This window comes from Peromyscus californicus, unplaced genomic scaffold (genome assembly GCF_007827085.1).
Source record: "Peromyscus californicus insignis strain IS unplaced genomic scaffold, ASM782708v3 Scaffold_4__1_contigs__length_199733344, whole genome shotgun sequence".
NCBI lineage: Eukaryota > Metazoa > Chordata > Mammalia > Rodentia > Cricetidae > Peromyscus > Peromyscus californicus.
Genome location: NW_026294562.1, coordinates 109,737,167 through 109,749,166, shown reverse-complemented (window position 1 = coordinate 109,749,166; position 12,000 = coordinate 109,737,167). Strand labels below are relative to the sequence as shown.

The 12,000-nt window shown below is 41.8% G+C and overlaps 1 protein-coding gene across 3 annotated transcripts in view; it reads left to right on the top strand.

Annotated features, from left to right (window-relative positions):
• The window catches only part of LOC128095239 (lysosomal Pro-X carboxypeptidase-like), a 53,097-nt gene that overhangs the window by 7,115 nt on the left and 33,982 nt on the right, over positions 1 to 12,000 (top strand). The window contains exons 1-3 of one of the 3 annotated variants that reach the window (XM_052714059.1): positions 10,251 to 10,324; positions 10,481 to 10,615; positions 11,332 to 11,504. The exons of 1 other annotated variant lie outside the window; for it this stretch is intronic. The gene's annotated coding sequence lies outside the window, so the exon portion shown is untranslated. Of the gene's footprint in view, positions 1 to 10,250; positions 10,325 to 10,480; positions 10,616 to 11,331; positions 11,505 to 12,000 lie in introns of those variants that run through there. One more of the 3 variants, XM_052714060.1, reaches the window with a different exon arrangement.

Here is a 12,000-nt window from a genome sequence, read left to right as displayed (position 1 = left end):
TTTGGGAATGGGAGAAGATAAAGAACTTGTTCCTAGACTTGCTACTTGAGTCAGGAGTTCAGAAGAAAGGTGGAGAAGGAAACATATTTGAACCTGTTTTAGTATGCAGATAAGCTGTAAAGTCGTGGATGGAAAAGAACAGAGGAATTAGTGGAGGTGCTTTCTTATAGATGCTCATCGTAGCTGGGTATGGGGAAGTGTGCTTGCATTTTCTGTTACTCAGGAGGCAGGGGCAGGAGGATCACTTGATTATCTGGCCAGCCTAGATAACTAAGTGGAACATGGCCATAGAATACCATTTCAAGGCACGATTACAGTCATTGGCCATGGGAATTAAGCCATGTAAGTAGGGGCACGGGAATGAGTGGGGTAAAGGACAGTAGTGAGGTGAAGGGTTTAGGGACTCATGATAGAAATAGTGAACTGTAATGAAAGAAGAAAGTTGGGTGCCCCCGACATTCAGAGTACTGCAAGATTGGTGTGACTGGGAATGACAAGATCTAGGACTTGAAGAAGAGGTAGTGATCAAGTAGAACACAAAATTATTGGAAGATGGAAGAAAATGCAACAAGATAAATGAAAAACGTTTCAAAGATGTTATGTGGAATGGTAGTAAGCAAGGAGGTAGACTTGTCATGAAAGAGAGAGGGGAAGTGAGCAGGGTCACTAGTGATTGTGCAAGAGGGCTGGCAAGATTGTCTAGCTCAGTGATGACATTTTAAGGCAGGAGTTGGGAGGAAAAAGGGAGACATAGAAGCAAAGAGCAAACCCACCCCAACTCAGGGAGCAGTAATGGGATGATACTGAGAGAGCCACACCATTACTTGACAGGGTCCAATAGGTTTGCAAGTATGTTTATAACTAACTGTGCAGAGAGTGAAGGGTAATTTTAGCAGTGCTGGAAAAATCAGCATAGGTGAAATCTCATTGTATACTTTCTACTTCTCTATATTTTTCAAATTACAATGAACCTGAATCATTTAATACTCTGTTTAAAGAGGTTTAACAAAAATTTGCTTTGTTTTGGCTGACAGGCAGTATGTACTAGCATTGGAGTCTAAGCCTGGGCACTCTGAGGACCGTCAGTCTCATGCCACTGGCCTGGATAGACATAGCTGCACTTGTTTCCTTTACTGTACATCTGTGGCTGCTTTGTATCTTTTCTTTAGTATTTCATATCCTTGCCTTCTGTTTACAGCTGGGACAAGGATTAAAAAAAGAGAAAAAATGTGCCCTTTCCTACCTCATTTCTATATGATTATAAGAGGAGTAGAGGGGGAAAGGAACGGCAAGAAAGATTTCCAAGAGGAATTTGGGTGTGCCCGAAAGGGGGTTAAAACCACAGAAATCAGACCAGAGCTTGCATTTGCTCCAACCCTTTGACCTCTCCCATCTATCTGTCTGCTTTGAGTCCCTTCTGGCTGCAGCAGGAAGACACTCATACATTTACTCCCACGGTTTCCTTCTAGACTGCTTTTAGGCCATTGTCAAACCCTTTCTAGGTGGTCTTTCACCTCAACTGTTCTGTGCCCAGCTTAATTTTCTCTTCCCTATCTCCATCCCCCACACAAATAATTTCAATAGTAAATAATGTGTACTATTTGAGCTATTTCTATGTACCAGGCAGTGTTCTAAGCACTTTATATATATTGACTTATTCATTTTCAAAGTGATATTATCTGTGACATCTTGGTTCTAATATCTCTAATTTATTCATGAGGAAACTGAACTACAGAGTGTTAGCTATTTTAACCACTATTCCAGTCTGTCTCAAGATTACAGCTGGGGGACTGGAGCAATGGCTCAGTGGCTAAGTACACTGGCTGCTTTTCCAGAGGACCAGGGTTTAATCCCTAGCATCCACATGGCTGCTCACAACCATCTAACCTTGTTTCAGGGATCTAATGCCCTCGTCTATCCTCCAAAGGTACTTCACATATGGTTCACAGACATACATGAAGGCAAAACACCTATACATACAAAGTAATTAAAATGATTACAACTTGTAATAATTATCTTGAAACAAATGGAGGGAGTGGTGTGCATGTGTGTGTGTGTGTGTGTGTGTGTGTGTGTGTGTGTGTGTGTGTGTGGTACAGCAGTACAACAATGTTCAGCATGCCTGTGTGCCGGTAGTTTTCTGAGGAAAGGACTTTGGACCCAAGGAGAAAGAAGCCCTCAGAGCCTGAGGTGTTAGTTATCTTGGGCTCTTCTTTCTCTTGTAATCTATTCACTTGTAATGTTTGAGTTGATTCCATTTGTAGTCTATTATTTTCATTTGTGTACCCCCACTGTTGTTGTACCCCCATTGCTGTGACACCCTGACTTCTGGAAAACAAGACCAGTTGGTTGTCTCTGTAGATCCCTTTCTATTGTTGTTCTTATGGTTCCCATTAATCATCTAAATCAAGTCACTCTTCTGCTCAGAATGTGCCATGGTTCCTTATTGTTTGCTATATTAAGAACACTATCCTGAGCCTCATTGGTGACTCAAATCCTACAGTATTTGGGAGACCAAGGCTGGAGGGTTGTCATGAGTTCAAGTCAGCTTGGACTACAGAGTGAGACCCTGTCTTAGGCCGAGGTAGGAATTGGGGAGAACAGAGTCTGGTTGCACTGATGGGCTTTCACTCTGTGGCTCCAGTTTCTAATCTGTTCTCCACACGTGTTCATTCCTTTCCTGTCTCTGTTCCTTGGCCCACATTATTACCTTCCATTGTTTCTTGGTTAGCCTTTCCTGCCTTTATCAGCCTCATCCATTCATCCGTCTTAAGTTCCATCACAGACACTGCCACTGCCAGTCATTTCAAAATCTGGAGAGTATGCCTGGCCAACCCCTTATAACTTCCATGGTAGCAGGTGTCTTATGCTTGCCTTATGTTAGGGTAGTTGTTTTATATCCTTCTATTAGTGCCCTGCCCCTTTCTTCTTGAGACAGCTTCTCAGTGCATAGTTCAGGCTAGCTTCAAACTATGACCCACCCGTCTCTACATCCAAAGTGCTTGGATTCTGGGGTGTGCCACCACACCTGCTGCCTTATTCCTTTTCAAAAACTGGACCATTGTCTTGACCACACCCATGTTCTTCCCTGGCACACCGAGTGTTAATTGTACTTAGCATGTATTGTCTTCGCAAATTTCAGTGGTGAGTCTATACTTAGCATGGTCAAGGCATGTACGTGTGAATATTCACACGTGCATGTGCACACAGACTTTAAAAAATACTTCATACTTCATGGTGGTTAATTCTCTCCCATGCAAATGTACTAGAGAGCTAAAGGAAGCATGATTTTGTTAAAAAACAAGGCTAATTATCTATAAATCTTCATTTGCCCTTACATGTATTCCTAACTCAAGTTGCTGTTGTCCCACTGGTGAGGAACAGTCTCCAGGTGCCCCTGCCTCTCCCAAGCCCATGGAGTTATGCTTCTTCCCAATCCCATTTCATAGGCAGACACATCAGTTAGGAACAAAACAGGTTGTTAATGTCACATTTCCTCCGGAGCTTTCTTTGAGCAGTACTGCCTTTAGGACATGCTTTCTGGAGAGGAGAAGAAAAAATTTTCCTTTGCTCCCTGAAGGGCCACTGGAATACATTAGAACACAGATTAAGTTGGAGAAAATATACAAAAATCAATTAACATGCACAGTGGAATATCACAGGAATATGGCCACTGATAATTCAGTATGATTCTGGCACTTTGAAAAGGGATATGAGAGAATGTTGACAATTTGGAGGGCTCCTAATTTTGAAGACAGAAAGTAGCTTCTAAAATGTTTCTCTTTGGAATTAGAATGAGCCTAAGTGACAGGCATTATCTTGTGACAGAATCCATTTCCCAGCCTTTCTTTTGTTATAGATAATGAGATTTGAGATGGGGCTCTGGGGTATGTAACAATGATGGAGATTCTGTTCAGGCAGACGGTCTTTCATTCATTCATGTGCTTTCTAATTCCTCTCTCTTCCTACTATGTTGTAGAATATTTGTGGTTTTGAGAAAATATTTTTAAAAGTTACTAAGTTTTAGTAAGTACCATTATTACTAATTCATATTCCTTTCCCGTGTGTGTGTGTGTGTGTGTGTGTGTGTGTGTGTGTGTGTGTGTGTGTGTGTGTGTTTGTGCTTTGATACAAGTGCCATTTAGGGAAGTTTTCCATAGGAGTTCACATATGATAAAAACCAAAAATATTTGTCTACACTCAGTAAGTTTGGCCAGCTACACTGTGATTTAATAACCCAATTTAAACTACAAGCCAGACAGTGGTTCTGACTCATCAGATAGGAAAGTAAGGAAGTACTTGTTATTCTTAGTCAATTTTTATTTCTAAGTAGTCTGAAGCAGGGTCATGCTGCAGACACTGTCCTTTTAAACCCTCGGAAACCTCTGCCACTTCCTGACGCTGATGGCTTCTTCCTCTGAGGGAGCAGCTCATGGGACATGATACCTACGGAAAAGCAGGGTGACAGCTCTCTTGTCCTTGGTGCTGATGGGCTTCCTTTCTTTCCCTTGACCTTTGTCTTCTCATGAGAATGAGAAGTTCTAGCTAAGAAGGGACATCTGTTTGCCCAAGTTTGTGCTCTAATTTCTAAGGCATGACCACTCTTTATAAGACAGGAGTCCACGTATACTGAACCTCTTTCTGATCCTGAGTGCATCTGCCTCACTCTTACTTGTCTGTGGACCTGGAAGTTCTGTAGCACCAAGGCTCATCTTTCTGAACACACACCTCACAAGTGCAGGCAACTCTAGGTGATGACATGCATCCTATGTCTTGACTTGTAAGTTTTGAAACATCTTTCCTTGGCCTTCTAAGATGTCTTGACTTTCCACCTTAGCTCAGTTCATGGATAGCTGAAATAATAATACAAGTGGTTTTAAGCTCCATCTAAACACATAAGACCTTGATGAAAATTGGCTTTGGTTCTTCAGTTTGAGCACCTTAAGACTAAATGCTTATATTCTCTAACATTCTTCCCAGATAGAGGTATCCCAGACTAGTAAAGAGTATCACTATTAGTTATAACATTAGTGTTATTACACTTCTTCCTTTCTTCCTTTCTGTCTGTCTGTCTTTCTTTCTTTCTTGCTTGCTTGCTTGCTTGCTTTTTTTGAGACAGGGTTCCTCTGTGTAGCTTTGGAGCCTTTCCTGGATCTCACTCTGTAGCCTAGGCTGGCCTCAAACTCACAGAGATCGGCCTGCCTCTGCCTCCCTTTGTGCTGGGATTAAAGGCATGTGCCACCACTGCCCAACATACTCTCTTCTAAAACCACCCTGCTATTTTTTATGTCTCAGCCTAGTCACTAATGTTAGGACTGGCTGATTTCATCATCTTCACACCTATCCCCCAAATCCAATCACTGAACCCTTTCATGATTTCTTCCCAATTTATACCTGCCTCTTCATGTGAATGTCTTCCTTTGTTGTGGTGCTTGCCAGTCAGCTTAGGACCTTACTGCATGCTAGGCAAGTGCTGTGCCACCAAGCCCCACCCCAGCCTAGTCCATGTTGTTTCTTTACATTACTCTGGGTTACCTCCTATTCCATGTAGTTCCAGATTACATTATAATAGCCCTTCAGTACCTCTGTTCTTCCAGTCTCAGACTAGCTTCTCTCTTCTAGTCCAGCTTTACTGGACCCCGCTTCAATCTTAATTCTCCTACAAGACTTTCTCCTACAAGGAACTATCCTTCCCCACACTGCCCTGGAATTTACTGTCTGTGGTATCCTTTTGGCTGTTAAATGGGCTCTAATTGATGAGACTGTCTGAACTGTAATTATTTCTCAGAATGTGGTTTAACAGGTAGTTGTTATTTATATACAGTTATACTCATAGGGGCATAATGCACTTGGACTTTCTATTAAGATAAAAAATAATTTGAAAACCTGTAGGTTGGTTGCCCAGTGGAATGCAGTTTTGTTTAAAAGATGCCATGACTCACTAAATTGATTTTATAGTCCACCAATGAATCATAGCCTCCATTTTATAAAACACTGTCTAACTCATACAAAGAAAAATGCTTCTCATAATTGAAAAATAAGGCTAGGAACGCGTCTACTACAGGGTGAACATAAGATATTGGAAAAGAAATGTGTGAGCATGGGGATTCAGAGGAGACAAAATTCTATGGTGGAAACAGCTTCCTTTGCAGGAAGATGGTTCTATTTGAGGAAAAGAGACTTTGGTATTTATCTCCTAGACAAGATCCACAAGGAAAATTAAGGGGGCATCAGGAGAAAAAAGAACTCCTCACTCTCGGGTTTGAGTAGACTTTCTCACCAGCTCAGAGTCAAGGGTGTTGTTACAACTAGCAAAGTTCACTGTAAACATTCCTTGCATAGTGACAGTATTTTTTTAAAGAAATTTTAAATAAGAACTCTTAAGGTTTAAGTGGGGAGGTGGGGGCAAGGAAGGGAGGAGAGGATGGGATTTAGGGAGGCTTAGCCAAAGCTAAGATGTATGAAAAGCAATCCTGACCCTTGCTAAGTTAATTTAAAACTTAAAAAAAAGAAGTTTGAATGGAGGTACTCTGGGCAAGTATATAACGCTGCTCTTAGAAGCTACTTTTATGAAGTGAAAAATCCCAGTGTTAGAAGTGGGCTGCTCCCTATTAGTTGGTCAGGGTGGCCCCTTAAGCTTTCAGAACATTGTAGGCAAATACCATGGCTGTTGCTTGCCTACACAACTAGGTTATACGATCCTCTAGCTGAAGGAGCCACTGGTTACAGGACACAGAGAAAACAAACTGGAACTAGATTTAACTAGATGCTAGCCTTCATTCATTGTACCAGCGGTGCCATGCAGGCTGCTGGGGGAGGATTGTCGTCAGCAGCTTCCTTAGCTGGGGACCCTTTGTGCAGAACTACCAGTTGGCCAGATCCACTAGTGTAGTAGTGGCAAGTCTGCTATGGGAGAAAGCAGCTTTTCTGATGGGTTCATTCCAAAGAGAGACTCCATGTCTGGTACTATAAACCCTGGGAAAGCCCTTGTCTAGGGAGGTCATATTCCCTGGTGGGGAAGCTACTGCTGCTGTTTTGCTAAATGGACATGATGTAACTGTCAAATTACATCCTAAATAATTATGTTTATGCTTATAGGATAGTGCTGCCACCAGCATCCTAATTATGTGTGTGCTTATAGACCAGTGCTCCATCAGCTTTACTCGGAGAAAGCTTCTTTTTGCAGTGGAAAGGAGTAACTGCAGAGACTCGTAACTCGTCAAAGGACTGAGAATAAGTGACTGTTGAACGCTTAGCCATAAACAAGACATCTCTATTGCCCTCTCCTAGACACAGGGAAAATTGCAAAAAAGGGGGTGGGGGGAGAATGTAAGCCTGAGGAAGGATTGGAGTTGGGCATGGCATAGCAGTTGGACTTCTGAACTCACAGAAACTATAATTACCTGCACAAGATGGGGTCCATGTGCTACCTCATGAAGCGTCACCCTCTCTGAGTATTCCTAAGTAGTAATGGCTTCTAGAGGAGGGAGAAACATTTCCTTTAGTGATGTAGTTGCTGGGAAGGTGCCCATGTTTGTATAAGCAGCCCTAGTGAAAAATAGTGGGTCATTACAAAGAATGGGTAAAGCACTTGTCACACAAACACGAAAACTTTGGTTTGAATCCCCTAAGCTCACACAGGTATGGTAGTGTCTCTGTAGTCCCAGGACTTCTATGACAGGATAGGAGGTGGAGACAGGAAAACCCTGCAGTCTCATGGACCAGCTAGCCACGTCTACATAATATTGAACAGCAAAGAGATCCTGTCTCAAGATGGAATGTGAGGGTTACCACCCAGAGCTGTCCTTAGACTACCATACATGAGCTGTGGCATGTGCATGCCCTTCTCCAGAGATGTGGTGTGACAGTAGAAGGGGTACTAATTGGAAATAGGAGGGGGTATATGGGAGTGAGCATGGGACAGGAGAGGTAACAGAAGTGACTGTGATACATATGCAATGTATACTGTATGAAAATCCTATGTGTGGCTATTGGCAACACACTTAATGGCAAGACTCTCTTTGAACCCCCACACCCTTCTCAGGTGTGTATCAACTTTTTCCTAGGTGCCTTTCTTCTTTAATAGTTGACAGATTTTCTTCCTTGACGATGCATTCCTTTTGTTTTTAACAAGAGTGGGTGGTTATGATACACATTTCCACCCTCTAGCTTTCCTCAGGCTTTTGATTTATTTTTTTCTTGCTCTCCCCCAGTCTCCATCATGTGCTTATTTACCTGCAGGGCTTGTTGAGGTTTTTTGACTTGCACTTGACAAGAGGAAAGCAGGATCTCATCTATTTTGAGGATGAGTAAAAGTGGTCATTCCAAAATGATGAGCTCCATCCATGAGGTCTGAGAAATGGTAGGAAAATCCTACTTGCAGATGGTGGTGATTCCCTTCCCATTGTGAATTGCCAGCACTGTAGTTTTCAAGGGAGGGGATGCCTTTACTAAGTATAAATGGCAGACTAATTATTGTACTTTAGTCAGGTTTTGTTTTTTCTATCTTGGAGTTTGTAATAGCATAGTTATAAGACACGCTTGCTTTGTTTTATTAGGGTGCTGAGACTCAAACCCAGGGCTTTAGTGCTAGGCTATCCATCCCTCCTTTGACTGACCTCTGTGATGCTCCGTCAGAATAAAACTTGTATACTTGATTGCGTGCTCACCTTTCCTGTGATCTGCCACCAGGCACTAAGTGCTGTGACCACAAGACCATGTGCATCCTGTTCACCCTTACTTTTCTGCTAATTGCCCCATGGCGGTGACTCAACAAATGCTTGTCCTGTCAGTGTGTTTAGCCAGTGACGGCCATGTGTTTGTACATCCTATTAACTCTGGGCAGTTGTCATCAAAGATGTTGATAGAGTGCCAGAGCACCTGAAAGTAATCAAAGGAAGCCCCAGGGTCCCTTTTGAACTTGCTGTTATTGTTCCAAGTTTTGGTTTAGCTGAGGATGTCCTTTCCCCTTCCTTTATCTTTTTTACAGTGCTCCAAACAATGAGTGGTCTGTAGAGTGTATTTTTAAGATGATGATAAGAAGTCCCTGGAGGTCATTTTATAGTGAATCAGTATTGAAAATTTGATGTTGGAGTTCCCCGGGAGGAAAAGAACTTAACAATTGCTTTCTTTAGTTGCTTCCTTTGGCGGATACTGTTCATGTGGGGACTTTGTAAAGTTCATTTTCCCCCTGTGTCCTTTAAAAACCATGCATTTTTCAGTGTGATAAATAATGGGTTTTAGTACAACAAGTACTAAAACAAGTACATCATCTACAAGGATAGTATTGCATGTTTTCTAAATTAGTGTTTGTCACAAGTGTGATTTGCAGAGGATTCTCCCCGGGCGAGGGTGATTCATATTTTAACATCATGACATAGTATTGTTCTTGCATGTTCTTTCTGTAACGCAGCAGTTTCTTGGTTGAGGATAAAGGTCAGTGGTAGAGCAACTTTCTGGGAAGCACTGTGCTTGCTCCATAGTCCCCGTCTTCATTTTGTTAGTTACCATACTAAAATAAAGTACATCACTGTACTGGTCCCCTTCCTGCCCCATACAGTTTCCTTTTTTTCACCTATCTCTGTAGATATTTGAGTCTAGAGTCTGCATTCAAGAACAAACAGGCAGTATTTGTCTTTGTTTTTGTCCAAATCACCTTCTCTTATTCTCCATTCTCTTTAAATCCTCCCTTCCACCCAAAAAATCCCTCTTTCATTATATGTATGAATGAAAACTAGGTTGTGCTTATGACAGAAAACAAGTAACATTTATCTGAGTCTGATGTATTTCACTTAACCGAGTGGTTCTCAACTTTCCTAATGCTGTTACCCTTTAATACAGTTCCTCATTTTGTGGTGACCCCCAACCATAAAATGATTTTGATTGCTGTTTCATAACTGTAATTTTGCTATTGTTATGAATCATAATATAAATACCAGATATTTCTGAAGGTCTTAGGCAACCCCTGTGAAAGGGTCAGTTGACTCCCATAGGGGTCGTGATCCACAGGTTGAGAACTATTGGCAACCAAATGATCCCTGTCATTCATTCCCCAAATAATAGCAATTCCATTTTTCATGGATGAATAAAATTTCATGTATATATGCACTACATTTTCATTATTTCTGTCTTGGGCATCTTGGCCCATTCCATACTTTAACTATTATGACTAGATCCACAGTTCTTAAAAGAAGAAACATGAATGACCAATAAATACATGAAAATGTGTTCAACTTCCTTAGTCATTATGGAAATGCAGATCAAAATAACGTGAAGACTGCATCTCAGAATGGCTCTCACTAAGAAAACACAAATACTGGCAAAGGTGTGTCATTTTACATTGCTGATGTTTATGAAAGTACGGTAGCACTATAGAAAAGCGGTTTAATTTAAACTATTTTTTATATTTTTATTCGTTAATTTTGTGAATTTGGTTTGTGTGTGAGTATATCTGTATATGTATGTGTTTGTGTGTGTCCAGGGGTTAGAGGAGACCTTTTGGAATCAGTTCTTTCTTTTTACCATGTGGGTTCTGGAGACGGAATCATCTTCAAGGATGTGATCAGCATTGATAGCAGCTGTCTTTACCTGCTGAACTATCTCACTGGCCTGAAAGGTAGTTTCTTTTTTTTTTTTTTTTTTGGTTTTTCGAGACAGGGTTTCTCTGTGTAGCTTTGCGCCTTTCCTGGAACTCACTTGGTAGCCCAGGCTGGCCTCGAACTCACAGAGATCCGCCTGGCTCTGCCTCCCGAGTGCTGGGATTAAAGGCGTGCGCCACCACTGCCCGGCCGAAAGGTAGTTTCTTAATTCTTCAGAAATAACCAAGTGAAGACTGTGGCCCGTGGTGTCCAGTGTTTCATCAGCATAGAACAGGAACCAAAAAGTCTAAGAACAATTTAGCCCCTCGATTTCTATCAATAGCCTCCAAGAGTTTTGGTGGAAAAGAATGCAAATAGAATATGCTCTGTTTGCTTTATCCAATACTAGGGATGGGGCATGCCAGCCTTGTGGCTCTGACTAAGTACTGCGGCAGGGCCCTTAGTGTTTAGATGACCACAGTCAGGGCTCTGCACAGTCATCTAGGAATGAGTGATATGGTAGCAGCTGCTGTCTAGGAGATGTTCTCTTTGTTGATTGCTACTGAAAAGACACTGTAGATACATGTACCGCATCCTTTTCCTCAGAGGGGTCCTTGTGCTCATTCTAGGATGTTTTATGAAAATGGAAAATTAATATTTCTATTGTAGCAATTGAAGTTTATTATTTCTACAATCATCTTCCACTGGGAACTTTCTGTAGTGTTCTCTTTATTCATCTCCCTTTATTTAAAAGTCTCTTCCAGGTCATCTACAGTATGGGGGTCTCCGCAAACACCAGGGCCAGCAGAGTGACAATTTCATGAGGCAAGAAGGAAATCTGGTTCAACATGACTCAGAGGCTGATGTTTTTCAGAATTCTAGAGTCTGACACTGGACAGTTTATTTTAGGCATTTAAGTACAAAATTGTAAGTTTGAAAAAAGTTTCTTGGTACCAATTATCTCAATCCTGTGTGCACAGTAAAGTTTAAGGCATAACTAAATTGAAAGTGTTTTGCAAAATACATGTGACCTCTGTAGACGAATTTCTAAACAGTCTTATTAAATAAGAAACACAGAGCCAAATACAGAGTTAAAACCAAAGAGATCAGAGCAAGAGCCACCTAGCTTTGGCTTACCACCAGCAGTAGCTTCCCCCCAGAGAGACCTTCTAATGTCTGACTTGTGTTTTTATTGCTTTCCTGTTCTGCTTTCTTATTGGCTGTGAGCCCAGCCACATGACTTCCTTGTCACTGCCTGTCTATACAGACCTCCAGGTCTCTATGGTTGGTACTGGGATTAAAGGTTCATGTCACCACGCTTGGCTGTGTCCTTGACCACACAGAGACTCTGCCTGCTATGTGATTGGATTAAGGGCGTGGGCTACCACCGCCTGACTGCTGTCCCTGGCTTGCTATGACCTCT